Source organism: Bos javanicus, chromosome 16, assembly GCF_032452875.1.
Source record: "Bos javanicus breed banteng chromosome 16, ARS-OSU_banteng_1.0, whole genome shotgun sequence".
NCBI classification, from domain to species: domain Eukaryota; kingdom Metazoa; phylum Chordata; class Mammalia; order Artiodactyla; family Bovidae; genus Bos; species Bos javanicus.
The window spans coordinates 56,439,374-56,458,832 of record NC_083883.1 but is presented as its reverse complement, the minus strand read 5'-3'; the positions used below and the strand labels follow the sequence as shown (position 1 = coordinate 56,458,832).

Genomic DNA, 19,459 nt, shown 5'->3' with positions numbered 1-19,459 from the left:
AATAACAAAGACTGTAGACATGAAAGCCAAAGAAAACTACTAATAAGAAATAACATACTACAGTATATCTTGATTATACAGGTCAAATCCTATTTACAGCAAATGCCATAACAAATTCAAACGGAAAAACCTCAGCATGACAAAAAGATTCCCAATGCTGTGGCTGATAACCTAAGCATCTCAAATAATACTCAGTATGTAACAACGTTCCTTACCAACTGAAACAGAAAAAAAGAAAAAGGGTGGGGAAAGGTGGAAATTCCCCTGTTATTTGCTTACACTGACCGACAAGGATGAGCTAACCATTCTGTTCTAAATGTTAAATCATAATCCTATTGTTGGCTTATTTTAATTCCACAAAAGCTTGCATTCCATTGTATACCACAATTTTAGAACAATAATAATGCCAATAAAGCACTAATCATGGGCACAGATAGGACATAAAAGTGTGCCATAAATGATAATATATATGCCAACGAAATGCAATAAAGTCTGGAATTTATTCTTGTTTTTATTTCAGAGTAACAGTAACACATTTCAGAAAGAGTGTGATTTCAAGGAGATTTTGTGTTGGTTGCTCAGTCGTGTCTGACTCTTTGCAACCACATGGACTGTAGCTTTCCAGGCTCCTCTGTCCATGGAATTTTCTAGGCAAGAATACTGGAGTGGGTTGCCATTCCCTTCTATAGTGTCTTGAATATGGTTTACATTAGTCAGCACCTTTTTCCAGAAATTTTGATCTAAGATAGTTATTATTTATTTAAAATATGGTTGAGTACACTTGACTGAGATGACTTACATTAAAGTCTGAAAAGTATATGATAAAACATTTCTAGAAGTCAGTAAAATGTGTATTTTACCACTATCAAAAAGAGTTTAATAACTGAAGAAACACAGAAATGACATGGACTTGAGGAAATAAATGAAGGTTAAATCTGCAGTTTATTAGTTGGAGAAATCAGTCCTGAATATTCATTGGAAGGACTGATGATGAAGCTGAAACTGTAATACTTTGGCTACATGATTCGAAGAACTGACTCACTGGAAAAGACCCTGATGCTGGGAAAGACTGAAGGCAGGAGGAGAAGGGGATAACAGAGGATGAGATGGTTGGACGGCGTCACCGACTTGATGGACATGAGTCTAAGTAAGCTACATGAGTTGGTGATGGACAGGGAAGTCTGGCGTGTTGCAGTCCTTGGGGTCACAAAGAGTCAGACACAACTGAGCGACTGAACTGAACAGGTTGAGAATGCAAAAGCAACAGAAGATAAACTCTGAGGCAGTATCTCTACTTACCCAAAGGGCATGAAGTCTGAGAGGAAGACACATAGAGATTATTACTTTCACACCATAAGCACATCCTGCTCTAGGCCAATACTACTGAACACAGAAATCTTAACAATCTCTCTTTGGCAGTGGGTCAGAAAGAAAAAGATAAATCCTATATTCTAGGAAGGCCACAAAAATGTAGACACACATTTTTATTCATTCATCATACTTCTTGAAAGCCTACTATACCAATGCTTTCTTTTTGAAATCCTCTGGTTTTGGTCAAATGCATCTTTTCTTATAAACTGAAGTGACTTTTCCTTTAGGAACAAGGATGCTTATTTCTCAGATTTGCCTTTGGCCTACATATCCCAAAATAATTTTTTTCCTGTTTCTGAAAAGAGAGAAAGTTTAGTTCTAAACAGATGTCACATATAAATCAAAAGTAAAATGAACACTTAGTCTGCCTTCTGTACTTAAATTACCTACAGAAGTTGTTTCAAAATTAGACATGAGGGCTTGGCAGAAGATAGAATATAGCTTTTACAGAATAGTAGTCTATCCTAGGAAGGAAAGAGAGAGGAAAGAAAGGAAGGAGAAAGAGGAGGAAAGAAAGGAGCAAACAAAGAAAGGTATGTTCAAGACATCCAAAAAGGAACTTTAGAAAAATTATTAAATATAAATATTTATAATGCATTTAATTCCAAGGCATATTACTTAGCATTTAAATAGCCCCATTCGGAGAAGGCAATGGCACCCCACTCCAGTACTCTTGCCTGGAAAATCCCATGGGTGGAGGAGCCTGGTAGGCTGCAGTCCATGGGGTCGCTAAGAGTCAGGCATGACTGAGCGACTTCACTTTCAATTTTCACTTTCATGCACTGGAGAAGGAAATGGCAACCCACTCCAGTGTTCTTGCCTGGAGAATCCCAGGGACAGGGGAGCCTGGTGGGCTGCCGTCTCTGGGGTCGCACAGAGTCGGACACGACTGAAATGACTTAACAACAGCAGCAGCAGCAGCAAATAGCCCCGTTGGCCCAGAAGTCTTTAACGTTTTTTCACTAGTTGACTCAAAATTTAAAGTACAGGTACATAGCATTTTGGAAATACTATGCAGGTCATTCTGAGATTTTTTTTTAATGCAATTTTATTCATAGTAACTTTTCCAGAAGAGAATAAAGAAAAGTCTAAAAGAAAGGAGGAGATCTTCCCAGGTCCGAGCAGCTCTAGTATAGCCACTATGGAGAACAGTGTGGAGATTCCTTCAAAAACTGGAAATAGAACTGCCTTATGATCCAGCAATCCCTCTTCTGGGCATACACACTGAGGAAACCAGAAGGGAAAGAGACACGTGTACCCCAATGTTCATCGCAGCACTCTTTATAATAGCCAGGACATGGAAGCAACCTAGATGTCCATCAGCAGATGAATGGATAAGAAAGCTATGGTACATATACACAATGGAGTATTACTCAGTCATTAAAAAGAATACATTTGAATCAGTTCTAATGAGGTGGATGAAACTGGAGCCTATTATACAGAGTGAAGTAAGCCAGAAGGAAAAACACCAATACAGTATACTAACGCATATATATGGAATTTAGAAAGATGGTAACAATAACCCGGTGTACGAGACAGCAAAAGAGACACTGATGTATAGAACAGTCTTATGGACTCTGTGGGAGAGGGAGAGGGTGGGAAGATTTGGGAGAATGACCTTGAAACATGTAAAATATCATGTAAGAAACGAGTTGCCAGTCCAGGTTCGATGCACGATACTGGATGCTTGGGGCTAGTGCACTGGGACGACCCAGAGGAATGGTATGGGGAGGGAGGAGGGAGGAGGGTTCAGGATGGGGAACACATGTATACCTGTGGTGGATTCATTTTGATATTTGGCAAAACTAATACAATTATGTAAAGTTTAAAAATAAAATAAAATTAAAAAATAAAAAAAAAAAGAAAGGAGATAATGCCAAAATATTTGTTTTCATTATTGTCAATTTAATAAAGTGTAAGTGCTTCCCACAATGATACTATGGGGAATGATACTAAAGATATTATGGAGAAACGTTGGTGATATAAGTATATATTCTATAGGGGCACAGTCACCTATAAGCAAAAGATGATAGTGTAGTATAGAAGAATGGACCCCAAACTTAGTGTTAGAGATCTAGGTTATAGCGTCAGATCTTATAATTATCACTATGTACTATATATCCCTACAAATAAGTTCCTGTACCTTTGATTTCTCATTTCAAAATAGAATAATACACCAATTGTTTTGCTTATCCCAGATGGTCAGCTGAAATATTGATAAAATATTTATAAAACATTGAGAAAACAACTCTAAAGTACGTTAAAATATCATTTTTTTCACTAATAATAATTAAAAGAAAATATTTTAAAGAAGATTTTACTCAGAAGAATGGATACCTGACCAACTACTTCATAACTTCCATTTGGCCTCTATTTCCACATCCATAAAGTGGGGAGAATCATTACTGGCCTAATTTAATATTATATGAGGCTTTCAATAAGGATAAAATTAGAAACAATATAAAAAAATCTTATAAACTATGAAAGGCTATTTCTATGAACTTAATGTTGATGTCACAACAAAATTCATACCTTGAAACTTGAATTTTGAAATATTAGGAAATAGGGACTTTGGGAAGTGATTATAATTATGTCCGAGAAAGCCTGCCCCTTCCACCATGTGTGCAAGAAGGTACCATCTATGAAAGCTCCCCCAGGAAATGGGCCTTCATCAGACACTGAACCTGCTGATGCCACGATTTTGGAATTCCCAGCCTCCAAACCATGAGAAAAAATTTCTATTCTTTATAAGCCACCTACCCTATGATATATATTTTGTTATAATACCCAAAAAGGACTAAGAAAGCTATGAAATAAACACAAATGATTATTCCTATTATTACTAAAGTTTCTATTCTTAAAACTTTTTTTGGAAGTTGCTCAAATATTAAGAAAAATTGACTTAAATCTTGATGTTCCTTATTAATCGGGCACAGGAAGCCTAGATACAAGGCAGAGCTCACCCAAAAGGCAGAGAAAAGACTCTAGTTTGTTACATCTACAAGTCTCCAAACTCAAAGAAATCACACAAAGCCTTTTTTTCTAAAACATGTGCTCTTAAACCAGACATCTCTACTCTCTGGTTTGCTTCAACTTTGGACAAAATCTTTATAAAATATAAAATCTTTACACTTCAGTGGCAACATCGTAAGGCAAGGTTAAGTGAATTAAAAGATTAAATTATACTCAAAATTATTATCACTACTAATATATCATTAATATTTATATTTAAATATAATTTAATATTGTAATTATAAAAAGTATAAAATTTCTACCTAACAAACCTCAGAAGAATCACTCTTGCTTCCCTTCAAAAGTAATAAAGCTTGATACACACAGGAGCTGTACTTCTTGTACGATAGGGTGTGCCTTAACAGACCAAGCATAAGTTATAGACTAAACACATCCAAAAAACAATTCACTGAGCACTGAAGAGAGAGAGTGAGTGCAGGTATACTTTGGAGAGGTAGTCAAAATCTGGAGAAAGGGAGTAACAGAGGTAAGTTCACATTTTTGTACCTTTGGCATGAGGGCAGGCCACATTCACAGCGTGATGTTGGGTGGCTGAAGTTCCAAAAGAAAGCCCACCACTTCATCTTTGTTTCCTGAGGAACCAGGGACAGTACCCAAGGTAATTACAACTGCCACAGCGTGAGGAGGGAGATAATAGGGAAAAAGAGCTAGAAAATGAGAACCCTAAATTCAGTGCATAATATCTGCCCAAGTCTCTGGGTAACCCCCAAATCAAACACACACATGACATTCAGACTGCAACCTGGTAAGTTCAAGATAAATGGACTGAACTGAGAAATGGGCTGCTGACCACCACAGGCAAGACAGAGTTTATAGTTAAAAGTTAAATACCTGCAAAAAAAAAAAAAAAAATCCTCTCATAACATTCACACTTTCCAGAGGACAATTCCAAAATTATCTGACAAACAAATACCAGGAAACTATGACCCATTTGCAAAGGAAAAGGCAATTAAAAGAAGAAAATTTTAAGATGATCCAAATGTTGAAATTATCAGACAAGGACTTTTCAGAGGCTGTTGTATATGTATAAATAATGTAAAATGCTTCACTTCCTAAACGTTTCTATGCACAGAAACTGTTGCCTATATGAAATAGTTATTTTGTTTATATCACAAGGTGACATTGAGTCTCATTCCTGCATGAAATTTTGTGAATAAATTTCGTTATCTTATTAAAAAATTAACATTTTTAAAATATGTCCCATGAATAAGCACAGTCTGGACATGGAGCTATCAGCAAAGGAGCCCCAGCATTAGCTAGAAAAATCCTCAGAAAATTAAATTATATTTTAAAAGTCAAAAACATTTCTATATAACAATTATACCCTGATTATATATGTTATTCTGTTTTTTTCTCTTCACTCCAGAGTCATCATCACCTCATTTTTAGTCTGTTTTATTAACATATCTTTGAAAGGGGAAAAAAGGCTATTATAACTATGCTCACTGATAGAAAATTATACTTGTAATGAATAGAAAGAGAAGAAATTTCAATACAGAAACTGAAATATTAAAAAAAGATCCAAATGAAAATTCTAGAATATAAACATGCAATAAAAATTCACTGGATGGATAAGAATTGAGATAAAAAATAAAAGATAAGTAAACTTTAAGAAAGGTCAACAAAAATTATCCTATCTGAAGAAGAAAGAAAAACACCTGCAAAAAAAGAAGTACAAGAATGTGGGGGCATGATACCAATTTCTGCTTTATTGACTATGCCAAAGCCTTTGACTGTGTGGATCACAATAAACTGTGGAAAATTCTTTAAGAGATGGGAATACCAGACTACCTGACCTGCCTCTTGAGAAACATGTATGCAGGTCAGGAAGCAACAGTTAGAACTGGACATGGAACAACAGACTGGATACAAATAGGAAAAGGAGTATGTCAAGGCTGTATATTGTCAGCCTGTTTATTTAACTTATATGCAGATTACATCATGAGAAACGCTGGACTGGAAGAAACACAAGCTGGAATCAAGATTGCTGGGAGAAATATCAATAACCTCAGATATGCAGATGACACCACCCTTATGGCAGAAAGTGAAGAGGAACTAAAAAGCCTCTTGATGAAGGTGAAAGTGGAGAGTGAAAAAGTTGGCTTAAAGCTCAACATTCAGAAAATGAAGATCATGGCATCCAGTCCCATCACTTCATGGGAAATAGATGGGGAAACAGTGGAAACAGTGTCAGACTTTATTTTTGGGGGCTCCAAAATCACTGCAGATGGTGACTGCAGCCATGAAATTAAAAGACGCTTGCTCTTTGGAAGGAAAGTTATGACCAACCTAGATAGCATATTCAAAAGCAGAGACATTACTTTGCCAACAAAGGTCTGTCTAGTCAAGGCTATGGTTTTTCCTGTGGTCATGTATGGATGTGAGAGTTGGGCTGTGAAGAAGGCTGAGCGCCGAAGAATTGATGCTTTTGAACTGTGGTGTTGGAGAAGACTCTTGAGAGTCCCCTGGACTGCAAGGAGATCCAACCAGTCCATCCTGAAGGAGATCAGCCCTGGGATTTCTTTGGAAGGCATGATGCTAAAGCTGAAACTCCAGTACTTTGGCCACCTCATGTGAAGAGTTGGCTCATTGGAAAAGACTCTGATGCTGGGAGGGATTGGGGGCAGGAGGAGAAGGGCACGACAGAGGATGAGATGGCTGGATGGCATCACTGACTCGATGGACATGAGTCTGGGTGAACTCCAGGAGTTGGTGATGGACAGGGAGGCCTGGCGTGCTGCAGTCCATGGGGTCGCAAAGAGTCGGACACGACTGACTGACTGAACTGAACTGAGTAGAGGAAAGAATTGGAAAATACGAGATATTTTTTAAAATGTTCACAATTTCTCCAAATCTGATGAAAAACATAAATTTATGGATTTATGACCCAATGCAGGATTAACATGAAGAAAACCATGCCTATTATAGTCAAATTGTTGAAAACTAAAGTTAAAGAGAATTATCTTGAAAGTAGTCCAAGAAAGATAATGTATTACATACTGGGGATGTGAATGATGATTGTACGAATGATGCGGGACCAGCTATATAATTTGTGGGCGTCAGTGTAAAATGAATATTCAAGACTCATTGTTCCAAACTATTAAGGATTTCAAGCAACAGCAGAAAATGTAACCAATCACAGATCCTGTCTAAATATGGGGCCCTCTGCAGCTGCACAGGTCACATGCCTATGAAATTGACTCTGAAATGATCATTTACTTTCATCAGGAATTATGGAAGCCAAGGATGGTAAATAACATTCCTCGAATGCTGAAAGAAAAAACCGTCAACCCCAATAGTCTGTGGTTGTTGCTGCTTAGTCGCTAAGTCATATCTGATTCTTTTGCGACCCCATGGACAGCAGCCCACCAGGCTACTCTGTCCATATCCAGAGACAGAATCCTTCAAGAATAAAGCCAAAATAAAGGTACTTTCAGACAGTGGAAAACTATGCTGTTACCAGCAGATATATGCCATAACAAATACTAAAGAAATTACTTCAGGTTCAAGGGAAATGAGAGCAGAGAGAAAACATGAATCTTCAAAGATGAATGAAGAACACTGAAAACAGTAATAAAAATCTGGATTTTGTTCTTTATCCTAAAAGCATCAATGCAAGTTTTTTTTAAAAGCCTTTTCTGGCCATAATATGGAAAACAGGCTGTAGGTAAGTTGGTGGGGTATGAAAAAATGGAAGTGGGAAGACCATCAAGAAAGTTACTGTTGTCATCTTGGAAAAAGATGTACCTAGGACTCTAGCAATAACAAAGATGAAGGAAGTCCATGTTTGAATCCTAAGTAGGCTCTTCCCAACTACACTGGTCTATACTTCAACAGGAAAAAAGTACAAAGTATTTTCTCAGCTGGAGATACTGGCAGAAGATAAAGCTTAGCTTAAGCTTCATTCTGTTCTGGAAGGCTCCCAGAAATATGTTCACATCATTATATGCTTTGGTAAAATCTGCAAAAAAAAGAATATTTTCCTTGAAAAGCTTCCACTCCCCCCTCCAAAAAAAAAAATTATATATGTTTCACACCCAAATTCTGAATCCACATTAGATACTCTGACAAAGCTAAGCAGCATAAAAGGGAGAGATGAAAGGTACATGAGAAATGAAAATCAAAATCTATTTTAAAAATCTTCTTGGGTATTTAGCTAAAAAGTCTTGAATGATGAGAGTCAGTTAAAAAGCACTCCCACAAATTGAATTAGTAACATTCGACCTAATGGTCTCTAAATCAATAATGTAGTATGTTCAAGATACCTGTTAGTAATCAAGATTTTCTTCCGAGGAGTGATTTCTAAGGGTAATACAAATAAAGAGGCTTTGAGGGTTAATGCATTTAATATGCATCATTTCACTTTCACAGCAAAGGCACTGGTTAGGTTCTCCCAGAGGACTGTTTTGTCACAGTATCTCTCTGGCTACATATTCACCCAATTTCAAAAAAAAAAAAGCCATCCAATAACCTTAAATTCTGTGTTAAGCTACTATCTCTGTAATAGAATATTTAAAATTAATGTGGTTGGTTCTTTCACTAAAGGACTCTTCTCCCATATAACCCGAAGGAATGGGAAAGAATGGGAATGGGACTTATGTTCCCAGAAAGTAAAATGTACTATGGTTTTAAATGTGATGGGTTGAGTAGCACAGAATGAAGATAAATAGAAGTAAAATTTAATTTTTGTTCAATAGGCTTAAGAGGAAAACCTAAAAGACTCCACACAATTTGAGCATTAAAGAAGAAGCCTGAATCAAAAATGAAAGTGGACAGCCAAAATCCAGGAGAGAAAAACTGTTCAAAAGAATCATCTTCTACTTCTCTGATTCTCTGACTTTCCTTTCTTCTTTCCCATCAAGTAAAAGCCAAGTATCACATGACTTGTTTGTTACATAAAGCATAAATTAAGGAAAACATGTAAACCTTATAAGGCAACTATGTTTAACCCATTTTATGTTTCTTTACATAGTATTCTTTTGACAAGGAACTACTGTATAACTATTTTACTTTTTAAATTATACTGACTCATCTGTCCATCTGTAAACTCTTTATTAATGAAGGCTATCTATGATTATAAACAATTAACTATTTTATATTAAACAGTAAACTACATTGTGACCTTTTAATATATTTATCTTTCTTAACTACAATAAGCCAGAAATAATTACACCCATTCACTGAGCTAATAATCATTTTAAAAATACTTCAGAAACATTTTAAGGTGTTTAAGGTATTTAAGGTCTAGGACCCAGATCTTTCCTAGTCAAACTGTGGTTCATGGACAAGTACTGGTGTTGGCATCATCTGATGGGTTGTTAGAAATAACAATCACAATCCCCATCCCAGACCTATTGAACCAGAATCTGTGTTTTAACAAGAGTGACAGGTGCTCTGAATGCCCATTAAATGCAGATGTCTGTCCTAGGTAATGTTTCTGACAAAAGAAAAAAAACCAATGGTTGAAGTTAAAACTGAAAGCAAACAAACCAAAAACAGATTTTCAAGGTATGACTCGGTGTTTAATGATTAAATCAAAACTTGCAGAGGGATATGGAATTGGCATCTTAGATTATATTCAAAGTTTATAATCTACATAGGATCCAAGTGACATAATGCTGGCATTTAGTTTCACTGACATATTTTCATGGGATGACTGAAGTGACTTAGCAAACACTCTTAGCTCAGATGGTAAAGAATCTGCCTATAATGCAGGAGACCAGGGTTTAATCCCTGGGTCAGGAAGATCCTCTAGAGAAGGGAATGCCAACCCACTCCAGTATTCTTGCCTGGTGAACCCCATGGACAGAGGAGCCTGGTGGGCTATAGTCCATGGGGTTGCAAAGAGTTGGACACGACTGAGCAACTAACACTAAACAGTCTTTAAAGACTCTTTGGGGTGCCCCTGGAGCATCATATGATTCTTAACCTTTAAAATTAGCAAGATAAGACACGGGCTTCTCTTGTTTTTAAAGGATGCTTCACTGCTGCAAGCATTGTTAAAGGACTTCTCTATCTCCAAAATAAAAAGACATAATCATAACTTAATTATAACTATTCACCAATGGCACCCCACTCCAGTATCCTTGCCTGGAGAATCCCATGGACGGAGGAGCCTGGTGGGCTGCAGTCCATGGGGTTGCTAAGAGTTGGACACTACTGAGCGACTTCACTTTTACTTTTCACTTTCACGCATTGGAGAAGGAAATGGCAACCCACTCCAGTATTCTTGCCTGGAGAATCCGAGGGACGGGGGAGCCTGGTGAGCTTCCGTCTATGGGGTCACACAGAGTCAGACATGACTGAAGCGACGCAGCAGCAGCAGCAGCAGCAGCAGGGTATTAATGTGCCACCAGAGGACCCTATATTCAAGAATTTTCAGTGACTTAAGACACCAACAAATTTGGTACAAACTGGATAGAATTTAACACCAAGAGAATCTCTCTTTAAACGGTAATAAAATTATTCTTGGGAGAGATCCACAAACAATACAAGTGGAAATAATACCTACTCCCTTGCTAAATCTAAATCTGACCTTTTACCTAAGAACAGTAAGTGACTTGCGTGCCTGATCTGGAGCAGCATCATTTTGAGTGAGGCACAGTTTTCATCCATAGCCATGTGTACACCTAGGAGGGTAGGTAGCAATACTGGCGAGCAGCCCAGAGAGCAAACAAAATGAGTTCCACATACGTGCTGTCATGCCTCAGCATTCAAAAGCTCAGCTCTGGAAAGCCGGCAAGTTGCTTCTTAGCATTTAGTCTCAGGAAGTATTTATCTATTGATGAGAACTTTGATAGGCTTATAGTTTTATCACCATATAAAGAAGAAATATTCTCTGTGTTTATATGCTCCAAGCAATGTTCAATGCAGAACATTAAGAAGAGAGTTATAAATCACAGATAAATTAAGGTAAGTCCAGTTTTTACTTCCAATTTGGACACACCTTTGACTTTGGCCTGAATATTTAAATGTTTAGACTTCTGCATTAAGTTGTAATACTATTACTTGAAATCAATCTATTCCATAGATAAGTCACAAAGATAAATTAACAAGTGTTTCTAAATCAATTTTTAATTAATGTATTAAACACATCAGACTATTTCAAATAATGTGAACATCTGAGTAAATCAGTTATTCAAATTAACACAAATCCACCTACCTAAAGTTCAAAGAAAACCCCAAACAAAAATAAGACCACATATGAATAAAGCTATGGCTTCTGGCTTTAATACTGTTCTTGTTCAAGACACTGACTTGCTCCCAACAGACACATCACATACCATATAGGTGAGTGACCTTCTGAGGTTAATAACTTTTCTCTCTTTGTTTAAACAAACTACAGGTCTAAAAGAAATGCATCTACTTTTAAAAAGCAATTACACCTTCATTCTTGAGACTATGTTTGCCCTGGCTAAGCACACCATGAGGTTTGTAAGTATTAGATTGTGTTGTATCAGCAAACATCTGTGCAAGATTTACCATCTTGAATTACAACCAGTTTGAAATAATTGCACAGAATAAACTGAGTGCCATAAGGCTGCAATTCAAATCAACTTTACTAAAGTATGCTCTGACTCTACCATGTGCCAATGGGTGGGAATGGGAGGCTGGTAAGGATACAAGGAAGAGTAAGTTACAATTCTAGCCCTCACTAAGGGTAGCTTTCCTGCCCTTATCTTCCTAATTCTTCCAAATATCTGCCGATTTTAGAAACTAATAAACCCCTATATGTGTATTAGGACAAATATCAAAAGACAGGGAGTAAAATTAACAAAAGCAACATCAGGAAAAATGATAAAGTTCTCATTAGTAGTCCATTATCAATTATGATTTGGTAAATTAAGAAATAACTGATTAGCTGCATATAATAATCATCACAAACATAAAAAGGCCTAGGAGACAAGACATATAACACATACATAAAACACATACCTTTGTTAAGTACTTTCTTGTATACAGTAATTCTCTAAGATGACTTCAGGTAAGACAGAATGTTAAGTAACAGAAAATCCAGTATGACTTAAATAGATAAATTCACTAATTGTTGTTAGGTATTTATGTTTATTTTGATCTTGTACATTATATATATATATATATTTGCTTATATGTATCTATATGCAAACCCGGGGCTTCCCATATGGTTCAGTGGTAAAAGAATCCACCTGACAAGGCAGGAGTTACAGAGGACCCAGGTTCTATCCTTGGGTATGGAAGAACCCCTGGAGAAGTAAATGACAACCCACTCCAAGTATCCTTGCTTGGAGAATCCCATGGACAGAAGTGCCTGGAGGGCTACAATCCATAGAGTCGCAAAGAGTCAGGCAAGACTGGGCACATGCATATACAAACCCAAAAGTTATCTACTATGATACTTTCCATATAGCATGGTTTATTCCGGGATTTAGAAAACATGATAAGATGACAAGATTGTAAGTTAGAAAGCCTTGCAGGTCAGCCAAAATATTCTAACTCCAGAATTACTGCTATTATGTAAATCTATATCTGAAAACAAGTTCATCAAATACCAAAGTTTATTACCACAAAACAATCTGCTAGAAATTCTTAAATTACCCCTTTCCCGTAGGAGACATAAGCAGTTAAAGAACATTGCTAGAACCCAGAGAGCAAGTAGCTATAAGTCTACAGTTTCTTTCTATAAAAAGCCTGAGCAGGCAGCTGATGAGCAGTTTCCCTTTTAATTAGAGTAGTTTCCTGATTAATTAGTCCCAGAACACCTAATGTAAGACTATACTGTGCCACTGGGATGAACAATTCTCCTCACGGTACTACTAAGTATCATCTTTTCTCTAGGATCAAGCTCAACCTGTTTTCTGATCAGCTGGGAAAGGACCTTCTCTCACAAAAAGTGAGTTGGAAAAACTATAGCTACATGGAGAGGTGTTACCATCAGACCCAAAAGGGGAAGAAAAAAAAAAGAACATGTAGATTATCTAGGGGAATTCCTTCACTTCCTTAAGGTTCTCAAATAACTTTATTTACTTAGAAAATCTTGATTTTCAGTAGTATGTAATAAAGATCAATTTCCTTTTTGACTGCATGATCAACTCTATAGTTGATCTAAATGAGACAGAAATTTTGTAAACATATGCAAATCATCTTTGCACATACTTGAGCTTTGAAACCCATCAAAGTAAAGATCGTGGGGTTCTCCAGGCAAGAATACTTAAGTGATTTGCCAATCCCTTTTCCAGTGACAATTTGTCAGAACTCTCCACCATGACCCAGCCAGTATGGGTGGCCCTGAACAGCATGGTTCACAGCTTCCTTGAGTTACACAAGGTTGTGATCCATCCAATCACTTTGGTTAGCTTTCTGTGATTGTGGTTTTCATTCTGGAGGCTGTGGGATTATAGTTCTACCTTCCTGATAGGAGGGACACACTGAGGAAAACTGGGTTTTGCTCTGGAGGACTGAGTTATGCTCAGTAAATCTTTAATCCAACTGTCTGCTGATGGGTGGGGCTATGCTCCCTCCCTGTTAGTTGTTTGGCCTGTTAGTTGCTTAGTCCTAGAGTCTGCAGGCTCAATTACAGGGCTACTGGCAACCTCCAAAAAGGACTTATGCCAACATCCACCTCACAGGACTGCTGCTGCCATTGCCTGTGTCCCTTCAGCAGGCCACAGCTGACCCAGACCTCCGCAGGAGATCCTCAAACACTCACAGGCAGGTCTAGCTCAGTCTCTTGTGAGGTGACTGCTCCTTTCCTCTGGGTCCTGGTACACCCAAGATTTTATCTGTGCCCTCTAAGAATCTCTGTTTCCCTCAGTCCTGTGGAAGTTCTGAAATCAAATCCCGCTGTCCTTCAAAGTTAGATTCCCTGGGTATTCCCAGTTCCTCTGTCAGATCTCCAGGTTGGGAAGTCTGATGTGGGGCCTAGAATGAGATGGGAATACCAGACCACCTTACCTGTCTCCTAAGAAACCTGTAAGCAAGACAAGCAGCAACAGTTAGAACTGGACAGAGAACAACCGACTGGTTCAAAATTGGGAAAGGTGTACATCAAGGTGGTATAACTGTCACCCTGCTTATTTAATTTATATGGAGAGTACATCATGCAAAATGCTGGGCTGCATGGTTCACAATCTAGGATCAAGATTGCCAGGACAAATATCAACAACCTCAGATATGCAGATAATACTTTAATGGCAGAAAGCTAAGAGGAACTAAAGAGCCTCTTGATGAATGTGAAAGAGGACAGTGAAAAAGCTGTCTTAACACTCCAAAAATGAAAATCAAGGCATCTGGTCTCATCACTTCATGACAAATAGATGGGAAAAAAGTGGAAATAGTGATAGATTTTATTTCTTTGGGCTCCAAAATCACTGTGGACAATGACTGTAGTCACGAAATTAAAAATCACTTGCTCCTTGGAAGAAAAGCTATGACAAATCTAGACAGTGTATTAAAAAACAGGGACATCACCGACAAAGGTCCTTCTAGTCAAAGCTGTGGTTTTTCCAGTAATCATGTATGGATGATTCTTGGACTAAAAAGAAGGCTGAGTGCCGAAGAATTGATGCTTTTGCTGTGGGGTTGGAGAAGACTCTTGAGGGTCTCTTGGACTGCAAGGAGATCCAACCAGTCAATCCTAAAGGAAATCAATCCTGAATATTCATTGGATGGACTGATGCTGAAGTAGAAGCTCCAATATTTTGGCCACCTGATGCGAAAAACTGATTCATTGGAAAAGACCCTGATGCTGGGAAAGATTGAGAGCAAGAAGAGAAGGGGGCAACAGAGGATGGGATGGTTGGATAGCATCACTGACTCAAAGGACGAGTTTGAGCAGACTCCAGGAGATAGTGAAGGACCAGGAAGCCTGGTGTGCTGCAGTCCATGGGGTCGCAAAGAGTCGGACGTGACTTAACAAGTGAACAACAAAAGTAAAGATCTGAGGTCCCTAGAAAGTAAAGCAAGAGAGCCTCAGAGACTTTGATTAAATAATTTGTATGAAAAGACAGAACCTTACTTAGTGTACCTAAGTACCAACTAGAAAGAGGGTAAAAAAATTAACAAGCATTCAATTAAAAATTACTAATTATACTTTTTCAAACACGGACTGAAGGTTCAAGAGTTCAATGAAATTGCTCCTTTTCACATCATTTTTACAGGTGTCAAGGTAAAAGTTTCGTGATGCTGTCTTCAAAAAATTAGTCATCTATTAAAAGATTAAGTAGCTTTTTTAAACATGTCAGAGATCATCCTCTTAAAGGGTAGAAGTGATTGAATTATTCTGACAGTAGTAACAAGTAAAGCTCTCTCTTGTAGAAGAAAATGTGCATACCTGTAATATTCCAATCCAAAAATTTTAAAGTTCTGAGCAACTTTCACCTACATGCCCTGGAGAAGGAAAAGGCTACCTACTACAGTATAGTACATGGGGCGGCAAGAGTAGACACAATTGAGCGACTTTCACTTTCACTTTTCACTCTTCTTCGCCATTCATAGGGATAAAAAAAGTTTGTATGTAAAAAATTAAAGTCTTTTGTGTGTTTAATAGAAGTATAATTGATAAATTGTGATACTAGAAAAAATAAAGATTTAACATAAAGAAAAAAGGAAACAAATAAGAATCATATTTAATTGTTATGGTATAACTATTCTTTCAAAATTGCAACATATTGAATTAATTACAATATTTAGTTTGAAACACTCTATGAAATGAATATATTAAGACAAAAGCCAGTCTGTACATTACAGCTTTAAATCTGAAAAAATTTTGCAGCATCACGAGTATCCCCAACATGGCATTTACCTAGTATTTTCTTGAAACAGTTCAAGAAATTTCACAAAGAAACTGAATTTTTCTAAGGCTATGATAAGCTTAAATTTACTCAGTGGTTCTTCTGGGTTTTTTCCCTTTGTTTATTTTTTTCCTATTTGATGAAAAAAGGAAATAGAAACTAGGATTGAGTCTGCAGTAAGAGACATAGTCCATGTCAAATGTTCAGATCTTTGTATGCATATCAGAAATTACATATAGACTACATAATCTGGAAAGAAGTAATGATAACAAGAAAGAATAAATTAAAAAGACAACTTTTCAAGGACTAGTCTTGTGTCTGGTCCCTAAAAGCTACTCATTAAATGTGACGAAAAAAGTGAGGCTTCAATTAATCAGCTCTGATCTATAACTTGAAATGTTCTATTTAAAAAAACCCAACAGTCATAATTTCTAATCCAATTCTTTACATACAATGTCACAGCCATTAACTCCTACTTTTTTAATTCAAATCATGAAGTACTAACCTAAAGAATTTAATTCATATAGATATTCAACAAATATTTAGTAAGAACTAATGCCAGGCTCTGGGAATACAGAGAACAACAAAATGACAGCTTCTGTATGATGACACAATCTACTGTCCTGTTAGTTTAAAAATCAACTAAAAGCCATTCAAGTAAAAAGCAGCCTAATCTGAGAAATTCACTGGTAACATGAAACCCAGCAAATAAAAAACAACAAATTTTTAAAAATCCCACTTTTCAGAACTACATTATGATAGTTAAGAAAGGGAGGCAGGTAATAAAAAAGAATGAAATATATGATGGAGAGACAAAGAAATATAAAGTATAAAGAGACATAGAAAGAGAAGATGCTGAGAAGGTCATGAAGTAATCAAGCAAGAAGTTGCAAATAAAACTGTCACTAAAATACAAGCAGAAATAAATAATACGCTGGAGGAGGGGGGATCTTTGTGCCTGCCTCATGGATATCCACTTTCATTTTTTTTTTTAACCTTGGCACTAATTAATAGTAAACATGGGCTGTGCTTAGTCACTCAATCGTGTCCGACTCTTTACAACCCCATGCAACCCCAGGACTCTTTGCAACCCATAGCCCACTAGGCTCCTCTGTCCATGGGGATTCTCCAGACAAGAATACTGGAGTGGGTTGCCATGCCTTCCTCCAGGGATTTTCCTAACCCAGGGATCGAACCTAGGCCTCCCTCACTGCAGGAGGATTCTTTACAGTCTGAGTCACCAGGGAAGTAAACTTATCTAAGCACAAATTTGAATGGAAAAGTAAATCAAAGCCAAAGAAAAACCCTGGAGAAAACTTATTACACTATATTATCCAATAAAATATAAATATGCTCTAGAAATATATGCAGGTAAGTCCAACACTGCTGCTGCTGCTGCTAAGTCGCCTCAGTCGTGTCCGACTCTGTACGACCCCATAGAGGGCAGCCCACCAGGCTCCCCTGTCCCTGGGATTCTCCAGGCAAGAACACTGGAGTGGGTTGCCATTTCCTTCTCCAATGCATGAAAGTGAAAAGGGAAAGTGAAGTCTCTCAGTCGTGCTGGACTCTTAGCGACCCCATGGACTGGAGCCTACCAGGCTCCTCCATCCATGGGATTTTTCAGGCAAGAGTACTGGAGTGGGGTGCCATTGCCTTCTCCGAAGTCCAACACAGTTATTATAAAACTGGGACCCAGGAATCACATTATAACCTCAGCCTCTTGAAAATTATGAGATTTAAGAAAAATATTAGTGCCTTCCTCTTATCCTTAATTCTATAGCTATAAATATAGCTTTTATGCCACTGAATCCATGCTCAGCAATAGCCCAAAAGTCTTCTCTCAAAACAGTATGCTGCTGCTGCTGCTGCTAAGTCACTTCAGTCATGTCCGACTCTGTGCGACCCCATAGACGGCAGCCCACCAGGCTCCCCTGTCCCTGGGATTCTCCAGGCAAGAACACTGGAGTGGGTTGCCATTTCCTTCTCCAATGTATGAAAGTGAAAAGTGAAAGTGAAGTCACTCAGTCGTGTCTGACTCCTAGTGACCCCATGGACTGCAGCCTACCGGGCTCCTCTGTCCATGGGATTTTCTAGGCAAGAGTACTGGAGTGGGGTGCCATCGCCTTCTCTCCTACTCTAATTCATTAGAAAATCATCTTTTCCTTTAATTTACCTCAAAACTATTTACTATGTTTAAAGAATAACAAAAACAATACTTAGTACTAGAAGTAGAACATTATCACTTAAGTACATGAAAACAATTAAGAATATATTTTTAGCTTTTTATAGAAACATCGATCGATGCTGGGAGAAAATTCTGACGTCTCAGATTCACACATATCATCATAGTTTTTATACATGTGGTTGTCCATGTTGATACGATAGAAAATTAAAGATCTCAGGTAATGAGAACAAAGAAAATTTAATAAAATTTATCCCATAAATAACAAGCAAAGGTATAATTATGTATTAAGAAACCATCGCCCTTATTATGCAAAAGAAAATAAAAGGCACGTTTTCTTAAAGAATCTCAATAATTCTTAAGTTTCCTTTAATATAGACCTTCCAGTATGTACATGTTCAAGTCATTTCATTACAACACAGTGGGTATTCTTTTTTTTTTTTCTTTTATTCAATTTTAATTTAAAAAAAAATTATACATGTGTTCCCCATCCTGAACTCTCCTCCCTCCTCCCTCCCCATACCATCCCTCTGGGTACCACAGTGGGTATTCTTTAGTGTCCTTGCTCCCCTTATTTTTTTGGTTAATAAATTTTAAAGAATTATAAATTTTCTGGAGACGTTTGTATAAATTTTATGGCAATATCAGTAATATACCCGTACAAGCGTCTGTGACTTTTATAATACCAATGGTACAGACTCAGCAGGAGTAACCCCATTCTATCAAAAAGCTCATTTCCTACAAACAGACAAGGTGATGACAGACAACAGAACAGCTATGTAATTAAGCAATGCCCTGCCTCTCAATGAAACTAGTGTTGAATGTTATTTGACTAACATGCAGCATTGAATTTTTAAAAATTAAGCCATGTAAAGAAAAAGCAAATATCTACCTGGTTAAATGACATACAAAGTTTACTTTAGTTGGGGAAACTGAAAATAAAATGTAACTGATTCCTAATTTCACTTTTCAAATATTCACTAAATTTCATTTGATCATTAAAAAAAAACAGTTTAAACATTCCCTCTTGAGACTGTCCAGTAATTATAATTACAGTACAGTCCACTAAAATAGGGTAAAATTTTTTCTTTAGCTACATGTTTTA

General features: G+C 37.2%; 1 protein-coding gene across 2 annotated transcripts in view; it reads right to left on the bottom strand.

The window, feature by feature from the left end:
- RABGAP1L (RAB GTPase activating protein 1 like) overlaps nucleotides 1–19,459 on the bottom strand; it is a 741,235-nt gene that overhangs the window by 490,113 nt on the left and 231,663 nt on the right. The gene's annotated exons all lie outside the window — the stretch shown is intronic.